A 19396-nucleotide genomic window follows, 5' to 3' on the forward strand; every position below is an offset into this window, starting at 1 on the left:
ATCTTTTAATTAAAAGTTATCTCAGTTATTAGGCAAATTTAGCATTCTCTGATAAATAAATGCAAGTCTCTGTAAATATATTATGCTTTAATTAACTTTCAATAAAGAAATTATTTCTTCTATATTCAAAGTGATTAAAATAATGTCAGTAAACCATGCCTTTGAGAATTCTTTTACATAACATAGCTGGTACTTTTAATTTTTTATAATATTTTAAAAACAATCCTGAAATTAAATATTGCTATGAATTTAACTGTTACTATTGAAGACAGTTAGGTAAAGACATTTTTATGAATAAAATAACAACCATGTCAATGTTTACTATTTTTTCTACTTTTAAAAATGAATCCATGAGAATATACTGATGCTGATCTAGTATTATTATCGTAGTTTCAATGTCAATTTTAAATTATTTTCTTCAGTCAGCCTGAAAATGTTCTTTCCTTCTTAAAAATAAATTGTTTTCCACATATGATTGTTTCCATTTTTTCTTGTGAATTTTAGATAAGCTTTCATTGAATTTCTCAGCCTGTCCTTTATAGTTCAAACTGGCCTTGACATCCTGACTGTTCTGTCCCAGTCTTACAGGGAGAGTTGGTGTTGGAGACCTACGTAACCAGGTACAGCTATTGTTCCAAATTTTATCATAGGGAAGTTGTGTTTATATATTTAATTTTTTCAGAATATTTTGCATAAATGTGATCATTAGCAAAGTAATTTTAAATATTAAAATAAAAATATACTTTAATCAATGTTATAACTGAGAGAGAAATCAGTACTACATTACTAGAGACATTACAATTTTTCTGTTGTGTGGAGGAATTACATCAGTTATGTGGCATCCATCCACAAAAGCAAAAAAAAGTCATCTCTTCTTCAGTAAACTGTGGGCTTCTTCAAATTGTAACTTTTAATCACCTTTTACTTAAAAGATTAAAGACTTAGCGAGAGATTTTATACAAATACTTTGATCATACTTTCTCTTTCCCAAATCTCAGATCCTTTCTCTAACCCACCCAATTTTATGTGTACTCTCTCTTAGAACACAGCAAAACACAATCAATAAAAAAGTATAGACAACACACCAACTAACACACACGTGTTTGTGTTTGTTCACAAATAGGTACATATAACATACTGAATCTGCTTTTGTTGATTGTGTATATATTGTTTCAGAGGTGACTATTCTCTCATCTCTGGAAAGACTAATCTCCTCCCAGCAGTCAGTAGCTCTCTATACTTGCTTGTTTAGAGAAGAGAGGCATGGATGATCTTTCGTTCCAGTTTACCACGTTCATTGGTATTGGCATTTATATGATCTTGCTTATATTGCCCTATCCGGGTTATAGTTTCACAGCAGACTTTCTGGTGTTCTGGCTCCTCACATTCAATCCCAGCCCCTGCCTCATCACTTACATGTGTACCTGTATGTCAGAAGAGGGTATCAGATCCTGTTATGGATAGTTGTGAGCCATCATGTGGTTGCTGGGAATTGAACTCAGGACCTCTGGAAGAGTAGCCAGTGCTCTTAACAGCTGAGCCATCTCTCCACCCTGAAGAGGACTGTAGCCCCATAAGAAGAACAACATCTTTTTTCTGATAATTTTTTTATTGGATATTTTCTTTATTTACATTTATCCCCTTTCCCAGTACCCTAAAGCCCCCATCCCGTCCATCTTCCACCTTCTTCTATGAGGGTGTTCCCACACCCACTCACACACTCCTGCCTCCCTACCCTCACATTCCCCTACACTGGGGCATCAAGCCTTCACAGGACCAAGGGCCTCTCTTCCCACTGATGTCCAACAAGGCATCTTCTGCTATATATGCAGCTGGAGTCATGGGTTCTTCCATGTATACTCTTTGGTTGGTGGTTAAGTCCCTGGGAGCAATGGGTGTTCCAGTTAAATTGTTGTCCTTTTTTATAAAACTTAATTTTTTATTAATTTTTTAAGTTAGTACCCTTTGTTGAGTATTTTATCTAATATCATCACTGTTGAGTCCTGGGAGTCTCTTACTTTCCTGGCATTTGGGACTTTCTAGTGTCTACCTCAAGTTCCCCATCCTCCACTGTTACATACCTCCGTTCAATTTCCTGACCCTCTGTACTTCCTCCTGTCTCCTCCCACACCTGCACCTGCCCCTCCCTTTGTACCTCTCACTTCACTCTCCCTCCATCTTCCTCCCATGATTATTTTGTTCCACATTCTAAGTAGGACTGAAACATCCACACTTTTGTTTTTCTTCTTCTTGAGCTACATATGGCCTGTGAGTTGTATCTTGAGTTTTCCGACCTTTTAGCCTAATATCCACTTATCAGTGGGTATATACCATGTGTATTCTTTTGTGACTGGGTTACTTCACTCAGGGTGATATTTTCTTGTTCCATCCATTTGTCTGTGAATTTCATGAAGTCATCGTTTTTAATAGCTGAAAAATACTCTATTATGTAAATGTACCACATTTTCTGTATCCATTTCTCTTTTGAGGGACATCTGGGTTGTTTCCAGATTCTAGCTATTATAAATAAGGCTTCTATGAACATAGTGGAGCATGTGTCTGTGTTATATGATAGAGTATATTTTGGATATATTTCCAGGAATGATGTAGGTGGGTCCTCAAGTTGTACTATGTCCAGTTTTCTGAGGAACCACCAGACTGTTTTAAGAGTGGTAGCAATCCAACCAGCAATGGAGGAGTGTTCTTTTTCCTCCACACCCTTGTCAGCATCTACTGTCACCTGAGATTTTGATCTTAGCCATTCTGACTGGTGTGAACTTAAAGGTTTTCATGGTCATATTATGTTTTATGAATGACTATTAAAAATTATGGTTCTTTAAGGGGTATATGACTAATTAGGAAATTTTACTAAAAATATTTTTCTTCACTTTATTGTTTTTTGTTCAATGAGTATTATGAATGCAGCCATTTCTCTTCAGAAAATTTTCTATAATAGGCTGTCAACTAAAATTATAGTCTATCTTAAGATATTACTAAAATAATTATGTAGAAATTTCTCAATATGCTTAATATTAGTTAGGATTAAAAAAAGTTTTATAATATAATTATCTGACAGATTCAGGTGTGACATGGACCTAAAAAGAATTTTGCTCACTTAGAACGAACACAAATATCTTTATATAGGTGTATAATCATTTAATAATTAATCATGTGTCACTGTGTTTTGATGAATTTAACTTTCAACTTATTTAGAATTATACTATGCTGGTTTGGTAGAGCAGTATGTGAAAAAGTAGAAGATAATGTAAAAAGCATATGTTGCCTTTTTTAATATCTCTGGCCAAAAGAATACCAATATAAATTATATATGTCTAGAAGCCAGATAGCATGATAATATATTAGTTCATTAATGAATTTTAAGTTGTAAATTTTGATCTGATTAAGAATAAATCATTACTCAGTTTGTAATATTTCTGTGCTACTCTTGTAAACTGCAGAGCTTAAGATATATTTCAGAAATAACACAAAATTATTAGAATCAAGACTGAATAAACATGGTTGTAATTAATTGGTCCCAGAGACATTTTTCCTTCAAAGACATTAAAATGGCAATGATTATTCTCTTATTCCTAGGAGAAAGGATTAAACAATATTCACTACAAAAACTAAGATATATTATTTAAGTTTCTATATTCAAATAGAACTTTTGGATTACCATTGTTTTCTGAGAAAATTATATAGAAAATCAAATATTTGTATTTGGGTATATGTTGTAGACAAAATTATATACTATGAAAAATAATATGTTGACTAAAAAACTAGTTTATCAGCAAAGTCATAAAAAAGATTTGAGATCTGTTTCTAAACAGAAAATGGCTCAAAGAATTATGATTCATACAGAATAGTGATTTGTGGTATCATATATATATATATATATATATATATATATATATATATATGAGCATGTTATGAATAAAAAAAGCAAGGAAGAAAGAAAGGAAAAAAGAAAAGAGGAAAGGGAGAAAGGAGCTATTGCTCAAGCATTCTTACTAGATTACAGATATCCAGTCTACAGGAAAGAAAATTATACTATGAACAATCGCTTTGGAACACCTCTGGTTGCACTTAAAAGAAAAACATTAAGTCCTATTTCTGGAATTATCTTTATTGTATAAATTATTCCTATTTTTTACAATTTGTAGTCAATATCACTTGATAATGAATGCTATACTATAGTAAAGGGATCTCACTCCTGAGAGAGAAATGATTTACTGTGCTTTATAATTTGTCCTTAAATATATTTATTTTTGACAGTGCATTTTAATAAAGGTAGTTAGGTATGTGCATAAAGAAGTTGTATTTTACTTTCTATGAGATATTCATCTTTCTTATCAGAAAATTTGTTTTCATTTTTTTCTTATAAGAAATAGCCATTGCTTATTTATGTGATGTCATGAATGAATAAACCATTTTCAAATTTCAGTCTACACTTTTATTGTGATTTATAATACTAGTATCAAATCAATAAGAAGGAGTGGGCTTATGCACTCTGCAAATTTTATAGCCTCTCAATTTATGCTTTCATATAAAGATAAATATTAAAGTCTATAATCCTGTTTATATGTTTGTTACTTTGTTTTATGTTGTACTCTACTACAACATTTATACTTTTTGTAGGTACTTATTTTTACTTTTTGGTCTTAAACAGAAATTGTGTACTTTTGAATTACTTCCTTAATGAATTATCATTAAGTGGTTTAATATGTACTTCAATGTGTTCCAAGAGCCTACAAATTCAGATAGGGTTTTGCTCTTGTATGACTTTTCCTAGTGGGATGTGAGGGTGGTGGTGGTGTGTAATGAAAAAATGCCTGCTTACCTCAGACAGAGTTCTGAGAGCTAATGAATGATTGCACTGAATTTTAACTTACTGAACCGGAGTTAGTTAGGGTTACTTAACGAAGCAGGAATAACTAAGACAAGACAGATTACTGAAAAGCTTGCCCTAATATTGGTGATGACTCAAAAAAGCTGCATCTCTGTTTTCTTACAGAAAACAAGGCTAGTGAAGAATTTCTTCTCCAGAGCAATTTTCATTTCTGATATAGCTATGATGCGGAGCCTTGTCAATCTTTTAAGTTTGGGAGTTTCCTGAGCCTTGGAAGTATTGCTGATTCCTCATTTCTATGAGTCTGCCATCTGAGAAAAACAAATGGTTCAATATTAAGGAAATAGAATCATATAGTACTTTATGGAAGAACTCCTTGACAAGTCATGTAGAAATGTATTAAACAAGTTGCACAACCCCAAGATGTGTCTGAAATGTATAATTGAAAAAAAGACAACCACAGTAAGGGACAAAATGTTTTAGTGCAGGTTTTGTTCACTGAAGTTACAAGTTGCTCTTAAGATCATAGGTATTCTGTGTTAAGCCAAAAATGATAAAATGAATCATCCCTGTTTTCATCTGAGATATTTAAAATACTGAGCTATATACCAAAGAAGTTCCCACAATCACCCACATGATGATAATTCTCAGAAATTGAACATATCAATAGCTATGACTTCAGAGTACAGGGGTTTTTCCCTGAATTTTCTAGGGTTCTGACTGTAGAAATATCTGCATATTTAATGCTTTGTTCTATTCTGACCCAGAAGATGAGTAAGAAAAAAAGGCAGGAATAGCAGTTCTGTTCAGTACCATCAAGTACTCTTGCCGTTATGACAGATAAGGAGATACTTAAGACAGTTACTTTTACTCACTAGAAAAGATAATTTTGAAGTAAAGCTTTAATGGTGGAACTAATGATATCACAAGTCATAGCTAACCATATGCACTTGCTCATTATTTTTCATCCCTTTATATCTATTTATCAAAATACTTCCTCATAGTAAAATACTGCATCATATATTACCAATTTAACCCTGTTCAAACCTCTAGTGGTTATTAAGTACTCCACCATTTTCAGATTCTTTAGAAGTATCCTTGTTACTAGTTCCCATATGGGCCAACTAGCAATTTTCTTGATTTACTTTCTGTCCAAAACTTAAGAAAAAATTTATCTCTAAAGTCATATTGGTGCTAAATTGAAAAACTGATTTTGTAAACATATTCAAATTAGGACATACTTTTACCACATAATAATATCTTTAAATATAGATCAAAAGAATAAATTTTATTGTTTTAAGTAAAATTTATGAAAGAAGATACATTCTTTGTTATATATACTCATTCTCTCATATTTTACCAAGTATTTATTATATATAAGACATTCACAAAATCAAAATTAAATTAGACATTAAATTATATTCTATTTGGAAAAATACAATAAATAATATATGTGTAATAATACTTTAGACTGTTACATTTAATATGTGTATGTACAATGAATGCTATATATTATAGAAATTACAAAAAATCTGCTATGTATATTGAACAGGAGTGTGGATATCATAAAAACATGTTATATGCATCTTGGAATAAAAACTCATTTGTTTTACAAAATGTGAAGATTTTTACATATACTGACACTACAGTCTCTAAATCCTCATTCACAGCTATATTCTGTGTTAAGATGTAGTTACTTTCACACATTGATGATAGTGAGGTATATCTGCAAAGCTATAGGAATCATTTATCTCAGAGAGAGAAAAAGGAAGCAGTGAGAATGGAGAAATCTGGAAACAGTTTTTTGGTTCACTTCCTGCTTTCTATTTTTTGCTCAAATTGCCTGCTTGTGTCTAATGTGGTGACATTTTTTTTAACTGCATATGGGCATGCTTGAAGTGGTGATGCTGCATTTTGCTTTTATCTTGTTTTTACATTATGATGCTTTTTACCTGGAGATAATCTGATGGAAAATGTTTTATTTGATTTTATTAATTAATTAATTAATTAATTAATTAATTTTTTATTTACACTCCAGATTTTCTTCCCCATCCCAGTCCACCCTCTGACTGTTCCATATCCCATACCTCTTCCACTCCTCCCAGTCTCCACAATGATGTCCCGACCACCCACCACACACCACCCAAACCACCAGACCTCTAAACTCCCTGAGGCCTCGAGTCTTTTGAGGGTTAGGCATGTCTTCTTTGACTGAAACCAGACCCAGCAATCCATTGCTGTATATGTGTTGGTGGACTCATATCAGCTTCTGTATGTTGCCAGGTTGTTAGTCCAGTGTTTGAAAGATCTCAGGGGTCCAGGTTAATTGAGACCACTGGTCCTACTACAAGGTTGTCATACTTAGATTCCTCCAGCTTTTCCCTAATTAAACCACAGGGGTCAGTAGCTTCTGTCCGTTGGTCAGGTACAAATAACTTCTTCTGACTTGTACAACTACTTGTTGGATCTTTCATAGAACAGTCATGATAGGTTCCTTTTTGTGAGTATTCCATATCCTCAGTAATAGTGTCAGGCCTGAGGGCCTCCCCGTGAGCTGGATCCCACTTTGGGTCTGTCACTGGATGTTCCTTTCCTTAGGTTCCTCTTCATTTCCATCCCTGCAAGTCTTTCAGACAAGAACAATTATGGGTCAGAGTTTTGACTGTAGAATCGCAACTCCATCCTAAACTTGATGCCCTGTCTTTCTGCTGAAGGTGAGCTCCATAAGTTCCCTCTCCCAACTATAGGACAGTTCATCTAACGTCCCTCCCTTTTAGTCCTGATAGTCTCTCACCTCCCAGGTCCCTGGTACATTCTGAAGTTTCTGCCCAACTTCCTACCTCCCTGTTGCCTGTTTCCATTCTTTCTGCTAATCCTCAGGGCTTCAGTCATTTTCCCGAACCCAATACCAGATCATGTTGCCTTCTTACACCCCATCTGCTCCCAGGTCCCTCCTCCCTTCCCCCTTGTGATTTCTTTCTTCTCCTTCCCAAGTGGGACTGAGGTGTCTTCACATGGGCCCTTCAGTTTTTATATCTTTGAGTTCTGTGGACTGTATATTGAGTATTCACTATTTTTTGGCTAATTTTTAATGAGTACATACAATGCATATCATTTTGGGTCTCAGTTACCTCACGCAGGGTATTTTCTAGGTCCATCCATTTGCTTCCAAAACTCAGGCTGTCCTCGTGTCCTTGTTCCTAATAGCTGAGTAGTATTCCATTGTGTAAATGAACCACACATTCTATATAGATTCTTCTGTCTTAGAAAATTTGGATATTTCCAGCTTCTGGCTATCACAAACAAGGCCACTATTAATATAGTGGAACAAGTGCCCCTGTGGAATTATAGGGCATCTTTGGGGTATATTCCCAAGAGTGGTATTACTGGTTCTTCTGGTAGATCTATTTCCAATTTTCTGAGAACCTCCAGATTGATATCCAGAGTTGTTGTACCAGTTTGCAATCCCACCAGAAATGATGGAGTGTTCTTCTTTCTCCACATCCTTGACATCATATGTTGTCACCTGAGGTTTTGATCTTAGCCATTCTGATTGGTGGAAGATGGAATCTCAGGGTTGTTTTGATTTGCATTTCTCTGATCACTAAGGATTTTGAACATTTGTTTAGGTGACTCTTAGCCATTCAAGTTTCCTCTATTGTGATATTTTGGTGTAGTTCTATACCCCATTTTTGGTTGGGTTGTTTGGCTTTTTGGTAGTTATCTTCTTCAGTTCTTTACATATATTGGATATTAGCCCTCTATATCGAAAATCACTGATCAGATGTTAGATTAGTGAAGATTTTTTCCCAATCTGTAGGTTGCTGATTTGTCATATTGACTATGTCCTTTGCCTTACAGAAGCTTTCCAGTTTCATGAGGTCCCATTAATTAATTTTTGATGTTAGAGAATGAGCCATTGGAGTTATGTTTAGGAAATTTCCCTCTGTGCCAATGAGTTCAAGGCTCTTTCCCACTTTCTCCTCTATTAGTATGAGTGTATGTGGTTTTATGTTGAGGTCTTTGATCTACATCGAGTTTAGCTCTGTGCAAGGTGACAAATATGAGTTTATTTTCATTTTTCTACATACAGACAGCCAGTTAAACCAGCACCATTTGTTGAAGATGTCTTCTTTTATCCATTGTATATGTTTGGCTTCTTTGTCAAAGATCAAGTGTCTGTAAGTGTGTAATTTTATTTCTGGGTCTTCACTTCTATTCCATTGACCAACATGTCTGTTTCTGTACCAAAACAATGCAGTTCTTAAAACTATTGATCTGTAATATAGCTTGAGGTCAGGGATAGTGATTTCCTCAAAAGTTCTTTGTTAAGTATTGTTTTTTGCTATTCTGGGTGTTTTTGCCTTTCCAGATGAATTTGAGAACTGCTCTTTCTATGTCTTTGAAGAATTGTGTTGGTAGATTGATGGGAATTGCATTGAATCTGTAGATTGCCGTTGGTAGAATGGCCACTTTTACTGTATGAATTCTACCAATCCTTGTGTGTAGAAGATATCTCCATTTTCTGAGATCTTCAATTTCTTTCTTGAGAGACTTGAAATTATTCTCATACAGATCTTTCACTTGTTTGGTTAGAGTTACTCCAAGACATTTTACATTATTTATATCTATTGTGAAGGGAATTGTTTACCTAATTTTTTCTCAGCCTGTTTATCATTCATATAAAGAAGGCTATTGAGTTATTTGAGTTAATTTTATATCTGGCCACTTTGCTGAAGTTGTTTATTAGATGTAGAAGTTCTCAGGTAGAATTTTTAGAGTCATAATCTGCAAAGAGTGACACATTTATTTCTTCTTTGCTCATTTGTATCCACTTGATCTCAGTTTGTTGTCTTATTGTTGTTGCTAGCATTTTGAATACTACATTAAATAGATAAGGGGAGTGTGGACATTCTTGTCTTGTCCCTGTTTTTAGGTGGATTGCTTCAAATATTTCTCCATTTAATTTAATATTGGATGTTTGTTTGTAGAAACTTGCTTGTATTATGTTTAGCTATGGGCTTGCTTTGAATTCCTGATCTCTTCATTACTTTTAACATGAAGAGATGTTGTAGTTTGTCAAATGCTTTTTTTTTCTTTTTTTTCTTTTGTTTTCTTTGAATCTAAAGAGATGATCATGTGATGTTTTTCTTTGAGTTTGTTTCTATAGTGGATTACATTAATGGATTTTCATATATTGATTCAATCTTGCATCCCTGAGATGAAGCCTACTTTATTATGTGGAATGATGTTTTGATGTGTTCTTGGATTTGGTTTGCAAGAATTTTATTGAGTATTTTTGCATTGATATTCATAAGCGAGATTGGTCTGAAGTGCTCTGTTTTGGTTGGGCCCATATGTGCTTTAGGTATCAAAGTAATTGCAGCTTCATAGAATGAATTAGGTAGTGTTCCTTCTGTTTCTCTTTTATGGGATAATTTGAGAAATACTGATATCAGATTTCTTTCAATCTGATATCAGGTAGAATTGTACACTAAATCTATCTGTCCATGGGCTTTTAGTGGTTAGGAATTTTTAATGATTTTTTAAATTTTCTTATGGGATATGTGCCAGTTTAAATAGTTTACTTGCTCTTGATTTAACTTTGGTATGGGATATTTGTCTAGAAAAACATCTATTTCTTCTAGATTTTCCAGTTTTGTTGAGTATAGGTTTTTGTAGTAGGCTCTGATGATTTTTTTAATTTCCTCCATTTCTGTCGTTATGTTTCCCTTTTCATTTCTGACTTTGTTAATTTTGATACTGACTCTAGGCCCTTTAGTTAGTTTAGCTAGGAGTTTATCTATCTTATTGATTCTTTCAATGAACCAGCTTTTGGTTTTGTTGATTCTTTGTATTGTTCTCTTTGTTTCTATTTGGTTGATTTTGGCCCTGAGTTTGACTGTCTTTTGCTCCTCTTGGTTGTGTTTGCTTCTTTTTATTCTAGAGTTCTCAGGTGTGCTGTTAAATTGCTAGTGTAAGTTCTTTCTAGGTGCCCCCCTCCCCCCAGGTGCTTAGAACTTAGTGCTATGAGTTTTCTTCTTAGTACTGCTTTCTTTGTGTCTCCTAAGTTTCGGTATGATGGGCTAGCCTTTTCATTAAATTCCAGGAAGTCTTTAATTTCTTTCTTTATTTCTTCCCTGACAAAGTTATCATTGAGTAGAGAGTTGTTCAATTTCCATATGTATGTGGACTTTCTCTTGCTTTTGCTGTTATTGAAGACCAGCCTTAGACCCATGGTGATCTGATGGGATGCATGGGATTATTTCAATCTTCTTGTATTGATGGATGGTTGTTTTGTCATCAATTATGTGGATGATTTTGGAGAAGGTTCCATGAGTTGTTATGAATAAGGTATATTCTTTTGTTTTATGATGAAATGTTCTGTAAATATCTGTTAAGTCCATTTGGTTCATAACCTCTATTAGTTTCACTGTGTTTCTGTTTAGTTTCTGTTTGAATGACTTGTCCATTGGTGAGAGTGGAGTGCTGAAATCTCCCACTATTATTATGTGGATTCAATATGTGTTTTGAGCTTTATAAAGTTTCTTTTTTGAATGTGAGTGCCCTTGCATTTAGTGCATAGATGTTCAGAATTTAGACTTTCTCTTGGTGGATTTTTCCTTTGATGAATATGAAAAGTCTTTCCTCATCACACTTGATAACTTTGGGCTGAAAGTCTGTTTTATTGGATATTAGGATGGCAACTCCAACTTGTTACTTGGGACCATTTTTTTAGAAGACCTTTTTCCATTCTATTGCTCTGAGATAGTCTCTTTTTTGTTATTGAAATATCTTTCTTTTATGCAGCAAATACTGGATGTTGTTTACATATCCAGTCTTTTAACTTATGTCTTTTTATAGGAGAATTGAGTTCATTCGTATTAAGAGATATTAAAGACAGATTACCATTGGTTCCTGATGTTTGCTTTTGTTGGTGGCTTTATGTGGTTATGGTTCTCTCCTTTTGACTTTGTTGTGAGATGCTTAATTTCTTGTCTTTTCTTTAGTGTAGGTAGCATCCTGGTGTTGGTGTTTTCCTTCTAGAATCCTTTGTAAGGCCTGATTGGTAGATTTGAACTTGGTTTTGTCCTGAGATATTTTGTTTTCTCCATCTATGTTGATTGGAGTTTTACTTGATATAGTAGCTTGAGTTGCCATTTGTGTTCTCTTATATGATGCCTGGTCTCTGACCAGGTTCTTCTGGCTTTCATAGTCTCTGTTGAGAAGTCTGGTTTAATTCTGATAGGTCTACCTTTGTATGCTACTTGGCCCTTTTCCTTTGCAGCTTTTAATGTTCTGTCTTTGTTCTGTGCACTTAGTGTTTTGATTATTATGTGAAGAGACCATTTTCTTTTCTGGTCCCATTTGTTTGGTGATTTGTAGGCTTCTTGTACCTTTATGACCACCTCTTTCTTTAGTCTGGGAAGTTTTCTTCTATGATTTTGTTGAACACATTTTCAAGTCCTTTGAGTTGGGACTCTTCATTCTCCTCTATTTTGATTATTCTTTGATTTGGTGTTTTCATTGTATAATGAATTTCCTGGATGCTTTGAGTTTGTAGGTTTTTTTATGTTTTGAATTTTTTTGACAGTTGTGTCACTCTCTTCTACAGTATCTTCTATACCTGAGATTTTCTCTTGTATTTTGTTGGTGATACATTTGTAATTCCTGATCACTTTCCTAGGTTTTTCCATTTCTAGGTTTGCTTTCATCGGTGTTTTCCTGTATTTCTGCAGTCCTGGCTATAGCAGACCTTCTGTGGGGCCTTTAAACTGTGGGATCTTCAGAGGGACAGAGAAGCTGTTGAGCTGTTGCTTTGGCTGCAGCAGATCTCCTGGGATTCTTCCATGCTTTTGCATCTTCAGTGGAGCAGTCAAGCTGTTGTCCTGTTTGAAGCTGTTTTCCATGGGTGCCTTAAAGACTATGGTTTCTGTTTCCCTGTGTGCAGCAGAACTTTAGAGAGGCTTTCAGTCTGTTGAATCAGTTGCATTGCATGCCACAGAGTTCCAGGGTGGTCTTCAGACTGTGGTGTTTGCTACCCAGTTGTTCTGTGTACAGGGGAGCACCTGGGATGCCTTCAAGCTGTGGTGTTTTCAGGGGAGCAGACATGATGGTGATCAGTTGCTCAGTTGCCCTGTGTTTATCAGATATGCTGGGATGGCTTCAGGCTGTGGTATCAGTTGCCCCATGTGTAGAGGATCTCCTGGGATGCCAGTTGTCCTGTGTGTGGCAGATCTTGTGGGATGCCTCAGGGTATGGTGTCAGTTGCCCAAATGCTCTGAGTGAAGCAGATGTTCTGGGATGACTCGGGATATGGTGTCTTCAGGAAAGCATACTAGCTAGCAGACTACCTCAGCAGAAAAGACAGGGCAGAAGGGGAGTGGTATTTGATGGGCCGGGGTTTTGGGATGTGATGCATCCCAAGGCCAGTAGGCTCCCAGGTGCATCTGTGGCTTTTGGGAGGGTTTTACCAAATGCTCTGAGTGCAGTAGATATGGGATGGTTCAAGATATGATGTCTTCAGGGGAGCAAACTAGCTAGCAGTTTGCCCCAGCAGAAAGGACCAGGCGGAAGGCAATCTGATGGAAATTTAAGGGAAGATGAAGAATACTCTTTCAAACCTATGACTTGTACCATATCTGCCCAATTTCACATGACTGCCATTTTATATTGTTAGAAATCAACCTATTAATTACTTTAGTGTTCATTTAAAAATACATGTTTATGTGTATGTATGTGTCCACAGATGTGAGCATGCCTCTGTGTATTCAGTCTCTTGTAGAGGGCAGAAGATGGTAATGTATCCTTTGGATTTGAAGTTCTGGACAATTGAGACTCATCCAGTGTGTGTAGTAGAAGCTGAATTCAGGTTATAAAGTAAGTACTCCTAACCACTGAACCCCCTCTGTAGTATCCAAGCTTTATTATCTCTCAGTATTCTAAGAAGTTTTTATAAGAATGAAAATGGAATTTGGTGATATGCCAGCTTACTTTGGTTGGATACCTTAGGCTGTTACATCTATGATAAAATATGCATGATAAAACATTATTATTGAACCATGCTGAGCTCTTAATTCAGTCCACATTTAAATCAGAATTGAAATCATATTTAAAACAGAATTTTAAATCACTATAAGTTCAGATAATCTTCTTGGCCAGGACATATTCTTCTATGTAATGACATGTGATAAGTCTTCAAAATTCACACATTTGTTATCACTAAACCTTTGTGTAAGGAAGTTACTCACTGGGCTAAACTTTTATGACATCTTTAGTATTCTTGTCAAAAAAAAAAGAATGCAGGATCAAATTACTTCAAGCAGAACATTTATTTTATGCTTCATGCTGAAAGTATTTTAGTATCTGATATTCTCCATGTAATTTCCTTATTGTCATTAAATTAGGAAATATATAAATTTACCATACACTTCTTTGTTTTTTGGTGTCAAGGTTCACAGTCTTCAATTATCCTTTTAGTCTACTATGTGACCAACAGTAGGGGTAAAAATGTGTTTAAAATAAAATCAGAGAAATAATTTTTTCTTTCATTTCTAGACAAGCATGTGGATCAGTAAGGAGAATTTGTAAAATTCTTCTTCAGAGGAAGACTGACGGGTTTTATCATTTCATTTATTGCAATCTTTTCTTAAGTAGCTAGGGTCTCCTCCTCAAGAGATTTTGTTGTCCATTTAATTGACCCACTTCCCTTCATCCTCCTATTCTGCTTAGATCAGCAAAAAGCAAATACTGCATTTAGTGCATTAAAAGAGAGCCATTTGCTTGAAGAACGAAAGGAGTTTTCTTCCCAGTCAAAATGACAGATCTTTGCTACAAAATATCACCATGAGATGTGAGTGAATGGAAACATTACTTAAAGCTATACTAAGGGAATGCTGCACTGTACTCAGCTAGAGTACGCCCTCTTCCTTCTACACCATCCCCTTCATTTTCTCTTAGTCTTCCTTTTATTTCTGCTGTTCTGGGATCTAACTTACCTTTATGTGGATTCTAATTCTTGTCAACGTTCTATTGTGTAGCCACACCTCATCTACACCATCCTACTCTCATTTTGTAGAAAAGTATGGTCAGTTAAGTGTCTTGTCCCAATACCCTGTATTTTATATCATAAGTAACTGTTACTTATCTCTTTTTCTTTTGATGATGCCTGCCTCTCTGCCTTTTTTACAATGAAAATTCAGTGAAAGCTCTTCATTAAAATGCCAGAATTAGAAAGAAAATGGCTTCTAGAAACTTCAGGGTTTATGATGTTTTTGCAGTTCTTGCTGATATTTTTTTCTTATTTTGCATAGAATTTAATTCTCAGTATCCTCATTGACTGAAAGCTAGGAACATAAAGAAATTGTCACATTCATTGGAGTTTCAGTGCTGAAAAGAGAATGCTGTCCTCTGAAGTGTGATAAACTATAGCACTTTAGCTACATGTTTTTAATTCATGATAATACTTGAAAAAACTTGTATAATTAGTCTTTTAAATGTCAAGAGTTATTTAAAGTGCACAGGAAATATCCATGTTTCCTGTCTCCATTTAAAGTGCCATGTGTTGAAACAACTGTATACATCTCCATCCAATGTGTTCAGCAGACTGTATATCCTGAGGCCACTGGGTTCCAGGAGCTTAATTTTATTATTATAGATTCTTTGCAAATTCACTGTGACTCAAATTGATTCTCCTGTTGCATACCTGCAGTCTTTCCTTTGTGGTAATTTTATAGACAAGTGTGCCATGAGCCAATAGAGTAATGTTATGTGTAGAATAAATTATATCTTACAGTAAATGTATGACACAGAAACACCATTTTCATAAATTCAATAAAATGACAGAGATAAGTAGCTATATATTCTTATTATTATTTTTACCCACATATAATAATTCCATCATTAAATGTATCAATTAATTAAATGTTTATTTTAAGCTTGTATTCTTGAGAGAGTAGCTTTTCTATTTACAAATAACACATTTACTGAAAATGATGTCATAGAATCCATTGCATTCATAATAGGTAAAATAAAAGTAACATAACTTTGATAAATAAAGAAATGAAATAATATCATAATTTAAAATTAAAGACACTAAAGAATGAAACTGAGGCAAATCTAGAAGATGGACATATTTCTCATGCTCATTGGAAAGGAAGATCAAACTTACAAAAACATTTATCTTATGATAAAGAATCTATATTCAATATAAGGCAATACTCTAGTGTTGCTCTTTAGGAACAGTGAAAAGACAAAACAAAAATATGTGAAGGCATATATGGAGATATTTGTTTACCCATATACACAGATGCTGTATTCATAGAAGACAAGAAATGAAATCAACCTAGATTTCCATCAAAAGTTGAATGGGTTAGAAAAAATGTGTTGTATATAAACAATTGAAATTTCCAGAAAATTTGACTAGACCAGAAAATGTAAATGAATCCCAGCTCTAGAATAGAGCCTTTAGGAAGAAAATACACCAAGGGGAATAATAAATTATGGGTAGAAACCATAGTTAAAGATGGAATGCTGTGTACAGGACAGCTTAGGTAGTCAGGGGCATGGCTACAGGAAGAGAGTTGGGCACTGATTGTCCTAAGGAAGTGTGTAGTGTAAACATTGGGGAAACTAACTATCTCACCATCCAATTAAAATATGTAATTGGAGGAAAATCAAAGAATGTTTACTGTGATAGAAGAGGGGAAAATATTGCAAGTTTTTAGATTAAGTAGGCATGGGGGTAAAAAATGAGGGAGAGATAGGGATATCAAGTGGATTAACCAAAACTAAAAGAGTGAAAATTTCTTTGGAAATCCACTATTTAGAAATCTAATTTCTAAATGAATATGATTTTAAAATGAGGTCTGAACAGACCACACATGGGTGGACAATTTGAATACTAGAAGACTGAAATGATTGAAATTTTCAGTTAATGTCATTGGATACCTTCTGAGTAATTTCTGCTCAAGGAGTCTACAGTGGTCTCCAAATCCACAGGGTATTGCCATGGATTTGGGGTACTCTCTATAAATACATACTAAGACCACATTTTGAAGATGATATGCTAGCTATAGAATGCAGAATGTAGAGAAATATATCTCAAATTGAGCAGAATATGTCCTCTTTACTAACCAGCTTTCAGAAGGCCAAAAGGTACTGTGAAGGCTGCAAGGAAAATAATTACATCAATGATTTTCCCAGTCATTTTACTATGTATGCTACAATACAATCTTTATAGGCAAGTTATGTGCAGTAGAACAGCAATGATACTGAAGTTGTGCGGTAAATGAGTTTATCATAGTTGGATTTGAGGTTTACACATAGGACAAAATTCCATGCCCCATGCTTTGCTGCAGTCCTTGTCATAGTCCATGGAAAGATGCATACCTGCATTAAAAATCCAAGAGTAAAAGACAGAATTCTCAGCCCTAAATGAAATCTCTCTTCAACATAACTGTGCAACAAGGCTCAAAGAAAATCATGGAGAATTGAGCAGAAAGATTATAGTAAGTGGATAATGAAAGATTGCAAGAAGTGTTTTGAAATGCAAACTTCTGGACTCGACACATCTACTGCACTCATGTAATCATTCTCGTATAGTTACCTGCAAAAGACCTAAAATGTAACTAGCCTAAATGCCTGCATACACATGGAGGCTCCGTGCCTCACTGAGGCAAGTTTTGGCAGTAAATAGATGTTGGTTAAGTATGATATTTTTTCTGCAGAAAGATTCCACATACTTAGTGGATGTATATATACATATACACGTCCTAAATGTACATATAGACATATATAAAACACTAATTGGATTTACTGTACTATTAAAAATAAAAAATAAAAAACAAGAAAAGATGACATAAAGTTAGGTGCTGTACTTGCAGTGAAATTTGTGCAGAAAATAAATCTAGGGAAAGATTATATTTTATTCTGTATGTGAAGAAAATTCACAAAGTATATAGAAAAAGCTAATCTCATTGCTTTTCTTTTTTCTTATTAATCATTCCATTCATATACATCTCAAATGATATCCCACTTCCCCATTACCCCTCCGCAAACCCCCTCATCCCACCCTCTCTCCCCTCCTCTTTGCCTCCATGAGGGTGCTCTCCCATCCACCAACCCTCTCTTGCCCCACCGCTTTAGCATCCCCTAGGCTGTGTCCTCAAACCTCCACAGGACCAAGGGCCCCCCATTGCTGCCAGGCAAGGCTGTCCTCTGTTGCATATGTATCTGAAGCCATGAATCCCTTCCTGTACACTCCGTAGATGGAGATCTAGTCTCTGGGAGCACTGGCTGGTCTGGCCAGCTTATGTTGTTCTTCTTATGGGGTTGCAATCCCCCTCTGCTACTCCAGTCTTCTGCCAGCTCTCCCACGGGGTCCCTGAGCTTGGTCTGATGGTTGGCTCCAAGCATCCACATGTGCACTGGTCAGTTGCTGGCTGGACCTCCTAAGGAGCAGCCACACCAAGTTCCTGTCAGAAAGCACCTCATGGCCACAACAACAGTATAGAGTTTGGAGTCTACAGACAGGATGGATCCCCAGGGATGTCTTTTCCTTTAGCCTCTGCTCTGTTTTTGTAAAGTTAGAGAAAACATTTTTATAAGATTAGAAAAAACTAACCTTATAAAGGAGTTTAGAAGTAGTTTTAATCTACCTTTCCCTAACTAGTAATCATGAAGGCTTTTTTTTTTTTTTTTGTAGCCGTTTGTATTTCTTTTAAGAACTCTCTTTAATACTGTAGCTTGGTTTGTAGTTTGGTTGATTGTTTTCCTGTTGTTTAAATTCTTTACATTATATATGTAAAATATTCAGTATAAAGCACAAAATGGACATTTAGTATTAAATTACAAAGAAAGTGAATAACCCATTATGCAATTATACTTCCCTTCGAGTTTTCACCCACAAAGAATAAAAATTGAAATTTAAAATAGGATGTAACAGAAAGACCTTTAGAAATATGACTTAAACATCTTCTTTAATAGGTACCTGTTATGTTCTCTCATCCAGGCCTCTAAGTTGTTTACTGAAGACAGTATCAGCCTGTGTATTCAGATTGTTTCTTTACTATAGGGAAGTGATTAAAAATTCTGCTGAGCTGTGATGCAGTTATCTGAGGATAGAAAAGGCAAGAGATTAGGAAACATTACTGAGGGATTATAAATATCTTATAATACTAAACTGGTTGGTAATTACCTCTCTGGGTGTTACAAAATAAAATTACAGCATTAGAGTAAATAAAAGGCCACAGTGAAGCAAGGTAGTCTTTTTAGAAATAAGCTTTTCCTGAAGACAGATTCAATGTCATTCTTTTCATATTGTGATGTTTTTGTTTGTTACTATATTACTTGTTTTATCTTACATTTGGTTTTCTAATTTAATCAAATTAGTATGCTGCAGGAAGCTATTGATTTACAATATTTTCTAGTACACTTTTATGTTTCATATTATCTATTAGTTTAATTTGTATGGTATTCATAATTATATTAAGGTATTTATAATATTGTGCATCATAATATAAAGAGACCAAACAATTATTGAGCACT

The sequence above is a fragment of the Grammomys surdaster genome, unplaced genomic scaffold (genome assembly GCF_004785775.1).
Source record: "Grammomys surdaster isolate TR1022 unplaced genomic scaffold, NIH_TR_1.0 126391, whole genome shotgun sequence".
Classification (NCBI taxonomy): Eukaryota; Metazoa; Chordata; class Mammalia; order Rodentia; family Muridae; genus Grammomys; species Grammomys surdaster.